This window comes from Cyrtonyx montezumae, unplaced genomic scaffold, assembly GCF_038088225.1.
Source record: "Cyrtonyx montezumae isolate F1298 unplaced genomic scaffold, pur_monq_1.0 scaffold_28, whole genome shotgun sequence".
Taxonomy (NCBI): Eukaryota; Metazoa; Chordata; class Aves; order Galliformes; family Odontophoridae; genus Cyrtonyx; species Cyrtonyx montezumae.
The window spans coordinates 1,231,214-1,249,534 of record NW_027072025.1 but is presented as its reverse complement, the minus strand read 5'-3'; positions in this window follow the sequence as shown (position 1 = coordinate 1,249,534).

Genomic DNA, 18,321 nt, shown 5'->3' with positions numbered 1-18,321 from the left:
CTCTCCCTTTGTATCTGCTCACATTTCGCTCCGCTCCCATTTGTGACACAACCTTTCAGTACAAACCATTCCTTTCATTTCTGCTCCCATTTCAATCTGCTCCCATTTGCACTACAAACTTTCAGTTCTCTCCATTCCCATTTCGCTCCGCTCCACTCCTATTTGCGCCGCAACATTTCTGTTCTCTCCAGTCCCTTTATTTCTGCTCCCATTTTGTTCCGCTCCGCTCCCATTTGCACTGCAACATTTCTGTTCTCTCCACTCCCTTTCTTTCTGTTACATTTCGCTACGCACCACTCCCATTTGCGCCACAATCTTTTGGTACTCTCCACTCTGATTGTTTTTGCTACCATTTCACTCCATTTTGTTCCCATTTGCCCTGCATCCTTTCAGTTCTCTCCACTCCCATTTCATTCCGCTCTGCTACAATTTGCGCTGCAACTTTTCAGTTCTTTCACCTTACTTTCTTTCTGCTCCCATTTTGCAATGCTCAGTTTCCATTTGTTCCAAAACCTTTCAGTATTCTCCATTCCTTTAATTTCTGCTTCCATTTCGCTCAGCTCCTATTTGCTCTGCAATCTTTCACTTCTCTTATCTCTCTTTCTTTTCGCTCCTATTTCGCTCCACTCCACTTTTATTTGCACCGCTACATTTCTGTTCTTACCAGTACCTTTGTTTCCCCTCCCATTACGATCTGCTAACATTTGTACTATAACCTTTCATTTCTATCCACTCCCTTTGTTGCCGCACCCATTTCACGCCGCACCGCTCCTGTTTGCGCCGCAGCGTTTCATTTCTCTCCACTCCCATTTCACTCTCATTTGTGCCGGAACATTTCAGTTCTCTGCACTCTTTTTGTTTACGCCACCATGTCGCTCCACTCCGCTCCTATTGGCGCCGCAATATTTCTGTTCCCTCCTGTCCCTTTGTTTCCACTCCCATTTCACTCCGCTATGCTCCCTTTTGCTTCGCGGCCCTTCAAATCTCTCCACTCCTTTTGTTTCTGCTCCAATTTCACTCCGCTCCCATTTGCACCACAAGTTTTCAGTTCTCTCCACTCTGTTTGTTTCCGCTCCCATTTGCGCTCAGTTTTGCACCCATTTCTGCCGCTACCTTTCATTACTCTCTACTCCCATTTTGCACTGTTCCCATTCTCTCCGGAACATTTCACTTCTCTCCACTCAATTTGTTTCCGCTCCCATTTGGCACCAATACGCTCCCATTTGCGCTGCAATCTTTCAGTTCTCTGCACTCCCAGTTCGCTCTGCGCCACTCCCATTTGCGCCACAACCTTTCAGTTCTCTCCTCTCCCTTTGTTTCCATTCCCATTTCATTCTGCTCCCTTTTGCACCTCAACCTTTTATTACTCTACACACCCTTTGTTTCCGATCCTATTTTGCTTCACTCCGTTCCTATTGCACCACAACATTTCTGTTCTCTCCTTTCCCTTTGTTTCCGCTCCAATTTCATTCCGCTTTGCTCCCGTTTATGCAGCAAACTTTCAGTTCTCTCCACTCCCTTTCTTTCCCCTCCCTATTCGCTCTGCTAAGATTTGCGCTGCAACCTTTTATTTCTCTCCACTCCCTTTGTTTCAGCTCCCATTTTGTTCCGCTCTGTTCCCACTTGTGCCACAATCTTTCAGTACTCTCCAATCCTTTCATTTCCCCTCCCATTTCACTCTGTTTTGCTATCATTTGCTCTCCAACCTTTCAGTTCCTTCCTCTCCCTTTGTTTTTTCTCCCATTTCTCTCTGCTCCCATTTGCGCCGAACCTTTCTTTTCTCTCCATTCCCTTTGTTTCCGCCCCTATTTTGCTTCACTCTTCTCCTATTTGTACCAAAACATTTCTGTTCTCTCCAGTCCCTTTGTTTCAGTCCTCATTTCGTTCCATGCTACTCCCATTTGCGCTGCAACCTTTCAGTTCTCTCCACTCCCTTTCTTTCTAATCCCATTTTGCTCCGCTTTGCTCCAATTCCTCCTCAACCTTTCATTTCTCACCTCTCCCTTTGTTACTGCTCCCATTTTGCTCTGCTTTCATTAGTGCCGCCACCTTTCGTTTCAATCCACTCCCTTTGTTTGCACTTCTATTTAGCTCCTCTACACTCCTATTTGCACTGCTACATTTCTGTTCTCTCCATTCCCGTTGCATCTGCCTCCATTTCATTCAGCTCTGCTCCAATTTGCTCTGCAACTTTTCAGTTCTCTGCACTCCCATTTCTCTCTGCGCTGCTCCTATTTGCGCCACAGCCTTTTATTTCTCTCCACTTCCATTTCATTCTCATTTGCGCCGGAACACTTCACTTCTCTCCATTCCCTTTGTTTCCACTCCCAATTCACTCCGCTCCCATTTGCACCGCAACCTTTCACTTCTCTCCACACGCATTTTGCATTGCTCCCATTCTTGTCGGAACATTTCACCTCTCACCACTTCCTTTGTTTCCGATCCTATTTGGCAACACTCCACTCCCATTTGCGCTGCAATCTTTCAGTTCTCTGCACTCCCTTTTCGCTCTGCGCCGCTCCCATTTGCGTCACAACCTTTCAGTACTCACCTCTCCCTTTGTTTCCGCTCCCATTTTTCTCTGCCCTCATTTGCACTGCAACCATTCATTTCTCTCCTCTCTCTTTGTTAACACTTGTTTTTCGCTGCACTCCTCTCCTATTTGCACAACTACATTTCTGTTCTCGCCAGACCCTTTCTTTCCACTCCCATTTCACTCCGCTTCGCTCCCATTTGCGCTACAACCTTTCAGTTCTCACCTCTCCCTTTGTTTCTGCTCCCATTTTGCTCTGCTTTCATATGCGCCACAACCTTTAATTTCTCTACACTCCTTTTTTTCCTCTTCTATTTTGCTCCACTCCGCTTCTATTTGCATTGATACATTTCTGTTCTCTCCAGTCCCTTTGTTTATGCACTCATTTTGGTCAGATCCGCTGCAATTTATTCTGCAACCTTTCTGTTTTTTCCACTCCTTTTCTTTCCTCTCCCATTGTGTCCCAAACTTTCAGTACCATCCATTCTTTTCTTTTCCGCACCCATTTCACTCTGCTCCTGTTTGCGCCGCAACATTTCATTTCTCTCCTCTTTGTTTCCGCTCCTATTTCGCTCCACTCCGCTCCTATTGCACCCCAACCTTTCATTTCTTTCCACTCACTTTGTTTTTGCTCCCATTTCGATCCGCTTCTCTCCCATTTGCACCGCAACCTTTCAGTTCTCTCCAGTCTGTTATGGTTCTGTGATTTTTGTTTTATTGTTGATTTTCCAGATCATAACATCATGTGGAGTATTGGGAGTTAAAGAGTTAATGCTCTAGCTCTGTGGATCGTCGATATTTCTGGGTGTACCTGTCTCAGAAGAGAACCACATTCCCCAGAGGACTTTTCGATGCTTTGCATTTTTGCGTATTTCCACCCAGAGGGAAAGTTAAAAACTGTCTGTGGTCATGGGACTCCCTCTTCCCTTCGGGACTGAGCTTGGCAGTGGGTGTTTGTTGCAGCCGTCCGCCTTCAGCGTTAGCGGAAGGCCTTCGGTGTATCGGACACTCCCTTTCTTGCTCATTTTATTAGATCTATTTGCCTCAATTCCAATTTTATTATATTATATTGTGTTATTTTTCCTTTCTGATATCTATTTAGTAAATTAGCTTTCCTCCTCAGATCGTTGCCGCTGTTTTGTTCCTAGGCCCATCTCCTTTCTCCTTTTTCCCGTTCCCATTCCTTTTCCCCGGGGTGTGGGCCCGTGGGTCCCCTGCCTCAATTTTCACAGTACCGGGTCAAACTGTCCCACAAACCGGTGACATTTTTGGCACCCGACGTGGGGCAAAACTAGCTGCCTTAGCCGGGCAGAGACATACTTTTAGAGTGAAGCTCTGTCTTTTGTTAGGAAGCTTATCTGTACTGCAGGTCCTGTACGGCAAAACATGACCTTGAAGTCCAGGCGTACTGCCAGTTCTTCTGGGATATTTGTAAACTTTTCGGTTGCTGCCAGCTTGTTTGAGTAAAAGAAAAAAAAAATGTTTTTACTGTTTCTGTTAAAAGTACCCTTACAGGGATTATATTTCATTGCTTTTTCCCTTTTAATGCTCAAAATGTATTGGAACTTGGTTAAGCTTGCCAGTCTGATCTATGGAGCCTGGTCTCTATATGACAAATTAAAAGCAGTGATGGAGGCACGTACCAGATACCTGGGCTCCTCGGCTAATGTAACAAACGATACCACGTTAACAAACCAAACAATATTTGAATGGGTGTCCAGGTTCTCCTCTCAGTTCCTTATGAATTTTCAAGTTTACAGCTTGGGGACTATGTTAGCATTTGGGATATTAGTCCTCCTGAACGTACTCTCTGTAATAGGATTTTACATCGCATGGAGGAAGCTTTTCCCAGAAACAGGGAATGCTGAATGGCAGGGAAAGTGGAGAGTTTTAGGAAAGAAATTAAAAGCATGGGGTCCCCCGGTGCCATGGGATTTTACTCCTGAGAACTTGCAGGATCCTGAGGAGCTAGGCCTGTATCTGAGTAATGGGTGTTGTGGCTCAGAAAGATCTGAGGTGGAACAGCTTATCTGGGGCTTGGCTTATGCTTACCGAGGTATACATACTGTTCTGGAGAGAGAGAGTGTCCAAACTGAGGCTCAGACCAAAGAGGAAAACCTCCCAGGCACATCTGACCAGCTAGAGAAAGCACTGGTATCAAAGTCAGTTGCCCCGGTGGAAGGCCAGAAATGGAAACGTGTGTCCTGACGCCTAGAAAGCAAAGAAAAGGTGGCGAAAGAGGAGGAAGATCCAGGCGAGGGGGAGACCTCAACACCAGGACCACCAAGAAAGGCAACAAAGAAAAGTGAGAGGCATGGACATAGTGATGAGGAGGATGATGAGAGAGTCAAAGTTACCACGTTTCGTCGACCCATGAAAATGTCTGAGATCCAAGGCTCAAGTAAGGAGTTTATTCGATATAAGGATGAGAGTATTGTCACTTGGTTGCTTCGGTGTTGGGACAATGGGGCCAACAGCGTGTCCCTCTATAGTAACGAAGCTCGCCAACTAGGAAACATTGCCTGAGATCTGGCTGTCGACAGAGGGATCAGCAGGTATATGGATGGAATCTGCAGCCTCTGGCAACAAATGTTAGTAGCTGTGAGGGAAAGATATCCCTACAAGAGTGACCTGGCACCTAAAGTGAAAAGATGGAAAACTATTGAGGAAGGCATCCAGTATTTGAGAAAAACAGCTGTGGCGGAAATGCTGTATGATCCCACGTTTGATCCTGACGATCGGGACCATGATCCAGAGAAAGTAAGGAGTACACCCGAAATATGTCAGAAGCTTTCAAAAAACAGCACCAGAAAGGTACGCCGGTATACTAGTGAAAAGGTTCAACAGATATGAGGACCAAGACAGAAAACCCCCAGTTTTTGAACTGATTCTTACACTTCAAATCTTTGAACAAAAATTTCCGCCATCACACGCTTCCATTTCAGCCATATCAAGGTTAGAAGGACAGATGGAAGACGTGTTAGAGAAAGTATCCCGACTGATTGATAGGGTTGAAAAGATTGCAGCTTTCAGAAGCAAACGCAGTCTTGCTCGAGCAAATGACAGCATTCACTTCATGTCGCGCATGGCTCTGTGCAATTACTTATGTGAAAATGGAGAAGATATGAAGGAATGGCATAAAAAACCCACTCCTGCACTGCAAGCACGGTTGAGAGAATTGCAGCACAGACCAACGACCAGTGAAGTTGTCCCTGTCACTACAGGTAACCAATAGAAGGGCCCTGCCCTCAGCCAGAGGAGGAAGAGGGATAATAGAGTGTATTGGACTGTGTGGATTTGGTGGCCTGGCACATCAGAACTACAAAAATATGAGGCACTGGTGGATACTGGTGCACAGTGTACTCTAATGCCTTCGAGTTATAAAGGGAGAGAACTGATCTATATCTCTGGAGTGACTGGGGGCTCTCAGGAATTGTCTGTGTTGGAGGCAGAAATAAGCCTCACTGGTAAAGACTGGCAGAAGCATCCTATAGTGACCAGACAGAGGGCTCCATGCATACTTGGTATAAACTATCTCAGAAGGGGGCACTTTAAGGATCCCAAGGGGTACCGATGGGCTTTTGGAATAGCTGCTGTGGACACAGACAACATTAAGCAGCTATCTGTTTTGCCTGGCCTATCAGAAGATCCGTCTGTTGTGGGGTTGCTCCAAGTGGAGGAGCAACAGGTACCGATTGCTACAAAAATGGTGCACAGACGGCAGTACCGCACCAACAGGGATTCCTTGCTCCCCATTCATAACCTGATTTGTCAGCTAGAGTGCCAGGGAGTGATAGGTAAAATTCACTCACCTTTTAACAGCCCCATATGGCCAGTGCGTAAAGCCAGTGGAGAATGGAGGCTGACGGTAGATTACCGTGGTCTGAATGAAGTCACACCCCCCCTGTTTGCTTATGTGCCAGACATGCTACAAATCCAGAACGAACTGGAGTCAAAAGCAGCCAAGTGGTATGCCACCATTGACATTGCTAATGCTTTTTTCTCAATTCCTCTGGCCACAGAATGCAGGCCACATTTTGCCTTCACCTGGAGGGGCGTCCAGTACACCTGGAACCGTTTGCCCCAGGGGTGGAAACACAGCCCAACCATTTGCCATGGGTTGATTCAAACTGCATTGGAGCAGGGCGTTGCTCCTGAGCATCTGCAATACATTGATGACATCGTTGTATGGGGCAATACAGCAGAGGAAGTCTTTGAGAAAGGAGAGCAGATTATTGAAATTCTCCTACAAGCTGACTTTGCTATCAAGCAAAGCAAAGTGAAAGGGCCTGCACAAGAAATTCTGTTCCTAGGTATAAAGTGGCAAGATGGACATTGTCACATCCCAACAGATGTGATTGACAAAATTACTGCCATGTCTCTACCCACCAGTAAGACAGAAACCCAAGCTTTTCTGGGTGTAGTGGGCTTTTGGAGAATGCATTTCCAAACTACAGTCTCATTGTGAGCCCTCTCTATCGGGTGACGCAGAAGAAGAATGATTTTGTGTGGGGCCCTGAGCAGCAGCAGGCTTTTGAGCAAATTAAGCAGAAGATAGCCCGTGCCGTGGCCCTGGGGCCAGTGCTGACGGGACAGGATGTAAAGAACATCCTCTACACTGCTGCTGGAAAGGAAGGTCCCACTTGGAGTTTGTGGCAAAGAGCTTCTGGAGAGACCCGAGGCCGACACCTTGGATTTTGGAGCAGAGCGTACAGGGGGTCTGAGGAGCGCTACACTCCAACTGAGAAGGAGATCTTAGCCACGTAGAAGGGGGTTCGAGCTGTTTCCGAAGTAATCGGTACTGAAACGCAGCTCCTCCTGGCACCTCGACTGCCAGTGCTGAGCTGCATGTTCAAAGGGATAGCTCCCTCTACCCATCATGCTTCTGATGTCCCTTGGAGTAAATGGACTGTACTGGTTACACAGCGAGCTCGGATGGGGAACCTCAAACGTCCAGGAATCCTGGAGTTGATCATGGACTGGCCTGAAGGTAAAAGTTTGGAACAACACCAGCAGAGGAAGTGTCACGTGCTAAAGAAGCCCCACCATATAATGAACTACCAGACAATGAAAAGAGATATGCCCTGTTCACAGATGGATCATGTCGTGTTGTGGGTAAGCACCGCAGATGGAAGGCTGCTGTGTGGAGCCCCACACGACGAGTTGCAGAGGCCACTGAAGGAGAAGGAGAATCAAGTCAATTTGCAGAGGTAAAGGCTGTCCAGCTGGCCTTAGATATTGCTGAATGAGAGAGGTGGCCTGTGCTTTATCTTTACACTGACTCATGGATGGTGGCAAATGCTTTATGGGGGTGGTTACAGCAGTGGGAACAAAATGGTTGGCAATGGAGAGGTAAACCTATTTGGGCTGCTGAACTGTGGAAAAACATTGCTGCCCGAATAAAGAATATGGTTGTAAAGGTGCGCCATGTAGATGCTCATGTTCCTAAGAGCCGGGCAACTGAAGAACAGCAAAATAACCATCAGGTAGATCGAGCTGCCAAAGTTAAGGTGGCTCAAGCAGACTTAGACAGGCAACACAAGAGTGAATTATTTCTAGCTCGGTGGGCCCAGGAGACCTCAGGCCATCAAGGAAGAGATGCGACCTATAAGTGGGCTAGAGACCGAGGGGTGGACTTAACTATGGATGTTATTGCACAGGTTATCCATGACTGTGACACATGCTCCACAATTAAACAAGCCAAGAGGATGAAACCCCTCTGGCAGGAAGGGCGATGGCAAAAGTATAAATATGGGGAGGCGTGGCGGGTTGATTATATCACCTTGCCACGATCTCGCAGTGGTAAGCGTTATGTGCTCACCATGGTAGAGGCAACTACTGGGTGGCTTGAAACATAAGCAGTACCCCATGCTACCACCCGAAACACCATCTTAGGCCTGAAGAAACAAGTCCTATGGCAACATGGCACTCCAGAGAGAATTGAGTCAGATAATGGGACTCATTTCAAAAATTCTCTTGTAAATACTTGGGCCAAAGATCATGGCATCGAGTGGATTTATCATATCCCCTATCATGCACCAGCTTCTGGTAAAATTGAAAGGTACATTGTGTTGCTAAAAACAATGTTGAAGGCAATAGGTGGCAAAAAATTTATGCACTGGGAGAAGAATTTGTCAGAAGCCACCTGGTCGGACAATACCAGAGGATCCATTGTTGTGGTTTTGTGGTTTTGATGCCGGTATTCCACATCAGAGCATCATGCAGCAGTGAAGCAGTTAATGCTGTGGGAGCAGCAGAGGGGAGGGGCGGAGCTCCGCACCAGATGCGAGGCTGCGCTCTGTCTGGGCGCGCTCCTCTGGGCTGCCGTGGAGGTTCAGCACGTGTGCTTCCCCTGCAGTTTCCTCCTTAACGTAAGCTCACAGCATTCGTGTCAGCGGTTTGCGTGACAGTTTGACCCGGTACCGTGACAATTGAGGCAGGGGACCCATGGGCCCACACCCCGGGGAAGGGGGAGGGGGGAAAAAGGGAAAAAGGAGAAGGGAGATGGGCCTAGGAACAAAACAGCGGCAACGATCTGAGGAGGAAAGCTAATTTACTAAATAAGATATCAGAAAGGAAAATAGCACAATATAATATAATTGGAATTGAGGCAAATGAATCAAATAAAATGAGCAAGAGAGAGAGTGTCCGATAAACCAAAGGCCTTACGCTAACGCTGAAGGTGGACGGCTGCAACAAACACCCACTGCCGAGCTCGGTCCCGAAGGGAAGAGGGAGTCCCGTGACTGCAGACAGTTTTTATCTTTCCCTCTGAGCGTAAACACGTAAGAACGCAAAGCATCGCAAAGTCCTCTGGGGAATGGAGTTCTTCTTCTCTTCTGAGACAGGCATACCTGGAACTATCGATGGTCCACGGAGCTGGAACATTAACTCTTTAACTCTAAATGCACTACATGATGTTATGATGTGGAATACCAGTACCAAAAATCATAAAACCATGACATTCCACCCCTTATTCAACATCATTACATCATGCTTAATATATATATACATAAAGAAACAATGATTAAAAAGCATTAAATACAAACACATACAACATACATATATACATATATACATAGTAATAGAATTACTGAGGGCGCTCTCCCCACATCAAATTCCCTTGTGGTATACACTGAACATCCCCATTCTTCTGCATCACCCACCAGGTAGACCCAGGTCCCTGAGCAAAAACAGTTCCATGGAGAGGTTTGCCCTCTCCAGAAGCTGGAAGAACCCAAACCGCTTTTCCCAACATGTTCTTCACATGTACTACAGGGACCTTATCTCCTTCTACAGTAGGTGGAGAGCTGGATTGGGCAGGACCATCGCGATTGATGGATCCTCTGGTGTTGACCAACCAGGCGGCTTCTGACAAATTCTTCTCCCAGTGCTTAAATGTTCCACCACCCATTGCTTTCAACATTGTTTTTAACAACCCATTGTACCTTTCAATTTTACCAGAAGCTGGTGCATGATAGGGGATATGATAAATCCACTCGATGCCATGATCTTTGGCCCAAGTATTTACAAGAGAATTTTTGAAATGAGTTCCATTATCAGACTCAATTCTTTCTGGAATGCCATGTCACCATAGGACTTGTTTCTCGAGCCCTAAGATGGTGTTCCGGACGGTAGCATGGGGTACTGCGTATGTTTCAAGCCACCCAGTAGTTGCCTCTACCATGGTGAGCACATAACGCTTACCACTGCGAGATCGTGGTAAGGTGATATAATCAACCTGCCACGTCTCCCCATATTTATACTTTTGCCATCGCCCTTCCCCCCAAAGAGGTTTCATCCTCTTGGCTTGTTTAATTGTGGCGCATGTGTCACAGTCATGGATAACCTGTGCAATAACATCCATAGTTAAGTCCACCCCTCGGTCTCTAGCCCACTTATATGTTGCATCTCTTCCTTGATGGCCCGAGGTCTCATGGGCCCACCGAGCTAGAAATAATTCACTTTTGTGTTGCCAGTCCAAGTCTACTTGAGCCACCTTAACTTTGGCAGCTCGATCTACCTGATGGTTATTTTGCTGCTCTTCAGTTGCCCGGCTCTTAGGAACATGAGCATCTACATGGTGCACCTTTACAACCATATTCTTTATTCGGGCAGCAATGTTTTTCCACAGTTCAGCAGCCCAAATAGGTTTACCTCTCCATTGCCAACCATTTTGTTCCCACTGCTGTAACCACCCCCATAAAGCATTTGCCACCATCCATGAATCAGTGTAAATATAAAGCACAGGCCACCTCTCTCGTTCAGCAATATTTAAGGCCAGCTGGACAGCCTTTCCCTCTGCAAATTGACTTGATTCTCCTTCTCCTTCGGTGGCCTCTGCAACTCGTCGTGTGGGGCTCCACACAGCAGATTTCCATCTGCGGTGCTTACCCACAATCCATCTATCTTATCCATCTGTGAACAGGGCGTATCTCTTTTCATTGTCTGGTAGTTCATTATATGGTGAGGCTTCTTTAGCACGTGACACCTCCTCAGCTGGTGTTGTTCCAAACGTTTTACCTTCAGGCCAGTCCATGATCACTTCACGGATTCCTGGACGGTTGAGGTTCCCCATCCGAGCTCGCTGTGTAATCAGTGCAGTCCACTTACTCCAAGTGGCATCAGTAGCATGATGGGTAGAGGGAGCTGTTCCTTTAAACATCCAGCTCAGCACTGGCAGTCGAGGTGCCAGGAGGAGCTGCATTTCAGAACGGATTACTTCGGAAGCAGCTCGAACCCCCTCGTACGCGGCTAAGATCTCCTTCTCAGTTGGAGTGTAGCACTCCCCTGAAGCCCTGTACGCTCTGCTCCAAAATCCAAGGGGTCGGCCTCGGGTCTCCCCAGAGGCTCTTTGCCATAGACTCCAAGTGAGACCTTCCTTTCCAGCAGCATTGTAGAGGATGTTCTTTACATAATGTCCCGTCCGAACTGGCCCCAGGGCCACGGCACAGGCTATCTGCTGCATAATTTGTTCAAAAGCCTGCTGCTGCTCAGGGCCCCACACAAAATCATTCTTCTTCTGCGTCACCCGATAGAGAGGGCTCACAATGAGACTGTAGTTTGGAACATGCATTCTCCAAAAGCCCACTACACCCAGAAAAGCTTGGGTCTCTGTCTTACTGGTGGGTGGAGACATGGCAGTAATTTTGTCAATCACATCTGTTGGGATGTGACGACGTCCATCTTGCCACTTTATACCTAGGAACTGAATTTCCTGTGCAGGCCCTTTCACTTTGCTTCGCTTGATAGCAAAGCCAGCTCGTAGGAGAATTTGGATAATCTGCTCACCTTTCTCAAAAACTTCCTCTGCTGTATTGCCCCATACAACAATGTCATCAATGTATTGCAGATGCTCAGGAGCACCACCCTGCTCCAATGCAGTTTGGATCAACCCATGGCAAATGGTTGGACTGTGCTTCCACCCCTGGTGCAAACGGTTCCAGGTGTACTGGACGCCATCCAGGTAAAGGCAAACTGTGGCCTGCATTCTTTGGCAAGAGGAATTGAAAAGAAGGCATTAGCAATGTCAATGGTGGCATACCACTTGGCTGCTTTTGTCTCCAGTTCGTACTGGAGTTGTAACATGTCCGGTACAGCAGCACTCAGTGGGGGTGTGAGTTCATTCAGGCCATGGTAATCTACCATCAGCTTCCATTCTGCACTGGCTTTACGCACTGGCCATATGGGGCTGTTAAATGGTGAGTGAGTTTTGCTGATCACTCCCCGGCTCTCTAGCTGACGAATCAAATTATGAATGGGGAGCAAGGAATCCCTGTTGGTGCGGTACTGCCGTCTGTGGACTGTTTTTGTAGCAATTGGCACCTGTTGCTCCTCCACTTGGAGCCACCCCACAACAGACGGATCTTCTGACAGGCCAGGTAAAACTGATAGCTGCTTAATGTTGTCTGTGTCCACAGCAGCTATTCCAAAAGTCCATCGGTACCCCTTGGGATCCTTAAAGTGCCCCCTTCTGAGATAGTCTATACCGAGTATGCATGGAGCCCCCTGTCCGGTCACTATAGGATGCTTCTGCCAGTCTTTACCAGTGAGGCTTATTTCTGCCTCCAGTTCAGACAATTCCTGAGAGCCCCCAGTCACTCCAGAGATATGGATCAGTTCTGTCCCTTTATAATTCGAAGGCATTAGAGTACACTGTGCACCAGTATCCACCAGTGCCTCATATTTTTGTGGTTCTGATGTGCCAGGCCACCGAATCCACACAGTCCAATACACTCTATTATCCCTCTCCCTCCTCTGGCTGAGGGCAGGGCCCCTCTATTGGTTACCTGTAGTGACAGGAACAACTTCACTGGTCGTTGGTCTGTGTTGTAATTCTCTCACTTGTGCTCGCAGTGCAGGGGTGGGTTTCTGATGCCATTCCTTCATATCTTCTCCATTTTCACGTAATTAACTCCACAGAGCCACGCGTGTCATGAAGCTAGTGCTGTCATTTGCTCGAACTGCAATCTTTTCAACCCTATCAATCAGTCGGGATACTTTCTCTAACACGTCTTCCATCTGTACTTCTAACCCTGATATGGCTGAAATGGAAGCGTGTGATGGCGGAAATTTTTGTTCAAAGATTTGAAGTGTAAGAATCAGTTCAAAAACTGGGGGTTTTCTGTCTTGGTCCTCATATCTGTTGAACCTTTTCACTAGTATAGCGGCGTACCTATCTGGTGCTGTTTTTTGAAAGCTTCTGACATATTTCGGGTGTACTCCTTACTTTCTCTGGATCATGGTCCCGATCGTCAGGATCAAACGTGGGATCATACAGCATTTCCGCCACAGCTGTTTCTCTCAAATACTGGATGCCTTCCTCAATAGTTTTCCATCTTTTCACTTTAGGTGCCAGGTCACTCTTGTAGGGATATCTTTCCCTCACAGCTACTAACATTTGTTGCCAGAGGCTGCAGATTCCATCCATATACCTGCTGATCCCTCTGTCGACAGCTGGATCACGGGCAATGTTTCCTAGTTGGCGAGCTTCGTTACTGTCGAGGGACACGCTGTTGGCCCCGTTGTCCCAACACCGAAGCAACCAAGTGACAATGCTCTCATCCGGACGTCGAATAAACTCCTTTCTTGAGCCTTGGATCTCAGACATTTTCATGGGTCGACGAAACGTGGTAACTTTGACTCTCTCATCATCCTCATCATCACTATGTCCATGCCTCTCACTTTTCTTTGTTGCCTTTCTTGGTGGTGGTGGTGTTGAGGACCCCCCCTCGCCTGGATCTTCCTCTTCTTTCGCCACCTTTTCTTTGCGTTCTAGGCGTGAGGACACACGTTTCCATTTCTGGCCTTCCACTGGGGCAACCAACTTTGATACCGGTGCTTTCTCTGGATGGTCAGATGTGCCTGGGAGGTTTTCCTCTTTGGTCTGAGCCTCAGTTTGGACACTCTCTCTCTCCAGAACAGTATATATGCCTCGGTAAGCATAAGCCAAGCCCCAGATAAGCTGTTCCACCTCAGATCTTTCTGAGCCACAACACCCATTACTCAGATACAGGCCTAGCTCCTCAGGATCCTGCAAGTGCTCAGGAGTAAAATTCCATTGCACCGGGGGACCCCATGCTTCTAATTTCTTTCCTAAAACTCTCCACTTTTCCTGCCATTCAATATTCTCTGTTTCTGGGAAAAGCTTCCTCCATGCAATGTAAAATCCTATAACAGAGAGTACGTTCAGGAGGACTAATATCCCAATCGTTAACATAGTCCCTAAGCTGTAATCTTGAAAATTCATAAGGAACTGAGAGGAGAACCTGGACACCCATTCAAATATTGTTTGGTTTGTTAACATGGTATCATTTGTTACATTATCCGGGGTGCCCAGGTATCTGGTACGTGCCTCCATCACTGCTTTTCATTTGTCATATAGGGACCAGGCTCCATAGATCAGACTGGCAAGCTTAACCAAGTTCCAGTACGTTCTGAGCATTAAAAGGGAAAAAGCAATGAAATAAAATCCCTGTAAGGGCACTTTTAACAGAAACAGTAAAAACATTTTTTTTTTCTTTTACTCAAACAAGCCGGCAGCACCCGAAAAGTTTACAAATATCCCAGAAGAACTGGCAGTACGCCTGGACTTCAAGGTCGTGTTTTGCCGTACAGTACCTGCAGTACAGATAAGCTTCCTAACAAAAGACAGAGCTTCACTCTAAAAGTATGTCTCTGCCCGGCTAAGGCAGCTAGTTTTGCCCCACGTTGGGCGCCAAAAATGTCACCGGTTTGCAGGACAGTTTGACCCGGTACCGTAACAATTTAGGCAGGGGACCCACGGGCCCACACCCCGGGGAAGGGGGACGGGGGAAAAAGGGAAAAAGGAGAAGGGAGATGGGCCTAGGAACAAAACAGCGGCAACGATCTGAGGAGGAAAGCTAATTTACTAAATAAGATATCAGAAAGGAAAATAACACAATATAATATAATTGGAATTGAGGCAAATGAATCAAATAAAATGAGCAAGAGAGAGAGTGTCCGATAAACCGAAGGCCTTACGCTAACGCTGAAGGTGGACGGCTGCAACAAACACCCACTGCCGAGCTCGGTCCCGAAGGGAAGAGAGAGTCCCGTGACTGCAGACAGTTTTTATCTTTCCCTCTGAGCATAAACACGTAAGAACGCAAAGCATCGCAAAGTCCTCTGGGGAATGGAGTTCTTCTTCTCTTCTGAGACAGGCATACCTGGAACTATCGATGGTCCACGGAGCTGGAACATTAACTCTTTAACTCTAAATGCACTACATGATGTTATGATGTGGAATACCAGTACCAAAAATCATAAAACCATGACAATTCAGTTTGGAAATTTTATCTCTCTCTCTCTCAATTGTTCAATTTTATTATATTTAGTAAAGTTACTGTTCCTTCTCAGATCGTGCCGTTGTTTTCTTGTAGACCCATCTCTTCCCGCTGTTTCCCCTTCCGGAGCGCGGCTCTGCTCGGGCGGCCGCGCGGCCACTGACACAGTTTTTTTTTTCTCTCCTCTCTCCCTTCTCGGTTTCCCTTGGGTCACTGTCATGAATAACACCGTGACATCCATCAATTGCGGTGGTCCTGCCCAGTCCAGCTCTCCACCTACTGTAGAAGGAGATAAGGTCCCTGTAGTACATGTGAAGAACATCTTGGGAAAAGCGGTTTGGGTTCTTCCAGCTTCTGGAGAGGGCAAACCTCTCCGTGGAACTGTTTTTGCTCAGGGACCTGGGTCCACCTGGTGGGTGATGCAGAAGAATGGGGATGTTCAGTGTGTACCACAAGGGAATTTGATGTGGGGAGAGCACCCTCAGTAATTTTATTACTATGTATATATGTATACATGTAAATTGTATGTGTTTGTATTTAAAGATTGTTAATCATTGTGTTTTTATGTATACATATATATATTAAGCATGATGTAATGATGTTGAATAAGGTGTGGAATGTTATGGTTCTATGATTTTTGTTGTATTATTAATATTCCACATCATAACATCATGTGGAGTATTGGGAGTTAAAGAGTTAATTCTCCAGCTCTGTTGATCATTGATAGTTCTGGGTGTACCTGTCTCAGAAGAGAAGAAGAACTCCATTCCCCAGAGGACTTTGCGATGCTTTGCATTTTTACATATTTCCGCCCAGAGGGAAAGATAAAAACTGTCTGCGGTCACGGGACTCTCTCTTCCCTTCGGGACCGAGCTCGGCAGTGGGTGTTTGTTGCAGCCGTCCGCCTTCAGCGTTAGCGTAAGGCCTTCGGTTTATCAGACACTCTCTCTTGCTCATTTTATTTGATTCATTTGCCTCAATTCCAATTATATTATATTATATTGTGCTATTTCTCCTTTCTGATATCTATTTAGTAAATTAGCTTTCCTCCTCAGATCGTTGCCGCTGTTTTGTTCCTAGGCCCATCTCCCTTCTCCTTTTTCCCTTTCCTTTTTCCCCTTCCCCGGGGTCTGGTCCCGTGGGTCCCCTGCCTCAATTGTCACGGTACTGGGTCAAACTGTCCCGCAACACTGTCCCGGTGACATTCTTGCTCCAATTTCACTTTGCTCCCATTTGCACCGCAACGTTCCAGTTATCTCCACCCCCATTTTGCACTGCTCCAATTTTCGCTGTAACATTGTAAAAGACCGAAACTGTTTTTCCTTTCGTTTGTCTCAAAGCTTGCTTCTTAAGGCCTTTTCTGGTGATAAGACTCTGACTGATTAACTGCCGGTTATCTGGAGGGGTGTCATGGTGCCTCATTGTCGCTGCTTACGGTTGTAAAGATAAGCAGGAATAGGTGCAAATAGTTTTCTCCGTGGGGATACGGCTTGGAGAAGCTGACCACCACAAATCAATGCGCCTGCATGGCAATGAATGCAACATCTGCTGCTGGCTTATCTGTTGGGCCAGACATGTTACAAAAACAAATTCCTGAGAAATGGGGGATAATAGGCCTTCACTGAACTAAGGATTTTTGGAGAACTCCCAAAGAAAAGATCTTTGAGGAGAACTCCCGAAGAGACTTAGGATGGTCCCTGAGGCCTGCTTGCTGCCATCTCCTATCCCCCGCGGTGACCAAACAGGTTCCTGAGATCAACGGACCTACTACGAACCTCGCTGGATCCACGGTGGTGTTTATATCTCTCTTGCTTTCTGCCAAGTTTCCTTGCTTTTCATCTCTTTTCTATCGCACACCTTCCCTTCCCCATATCCCTTAGCAACTAGTATTTGTAATAAACTGGTTGGGCTAACATTTGACCCGTTGTGTCTTAATCTCGCCATCGGGTATACATATACATATAAAGAACGTTGTCTCCCTCCTTTATATTGGAGCTTGACAAACATTTCACTTCCCTTCAAACTTATTTTTCACTGCTCTGTTCTCGCTGATACTTTTCACTTCCCTACTCTCCCTCTTTCCGCTCCCATTTTGCACAACTTCACTCCCATTTGCGCTGCAACCTTTCATTTCTCTCCACTCCCTTTGTTTCCGCTCCTATTTTGCTCCACTCCACTCCTATTTGCAGTGCAACATTTCTGTTCACTCCTCTCCCTTTGTTTCCCCTCCCATTTAATTCCGCTCCGCTCCCATTTGCGCCGCAAACTTTCATTTATCCCCTCTTATTTTCCGCTCCTATTTTGCTCCACTCCGCTCCAATTTTCACCGCTACATTTCTCTGCTCCCATTTGCGCTGGAACATTTAACTTCTCTCTACTCCTTTTGTTTCCACTCCTATTTTGCTTCACTCTGCTTTTATTTGCGCAGCAACAGTTCTGTTCTCCCCACTTCTTTGTTTCTGCTTTCATGACACTCTGCGTAGCTCTCGTGTGCTTCACAGCCCTTCAGTTCTTTCCACTCCCTTTGTTTCCGTTCCCATTTTGCTCTGTTCTGCTCCTATTGGCGCCGCATCATTTCTGTTCTCTGCAGTACCTTTATTTCTGCTCCCATTTCGTTCCGCTCCACTCCCATTTGCGCTGCAACTTTTCTGTTCACTCCATTTCCATTTCTTTCCATTACATTTTGCTTTGCACAACTTCTCATTTGCGCCACAACCTTTCAGTACTCTCCACTCAGATTGTTTTTGCTATCATTTCACTCCGTTTTGTTCCCAATTGCGCCGCAACCTTTCTGTTCTCTCCTCTCCCTTTTTTTCCGTTCCCATTTCGCTCCACTCCCATTTGCAGCGCAACCTTTCACTTCTCTCCACTCCCTTTGTTTCCACTCCCATTTTGCTCCACTCCGCTCCTATTTGTGCCGCAACAGTTCTGTTCTCTTCAGTCCCATTGTTTCCGCTCCCATTTCACTCCGCTTAGCACCCA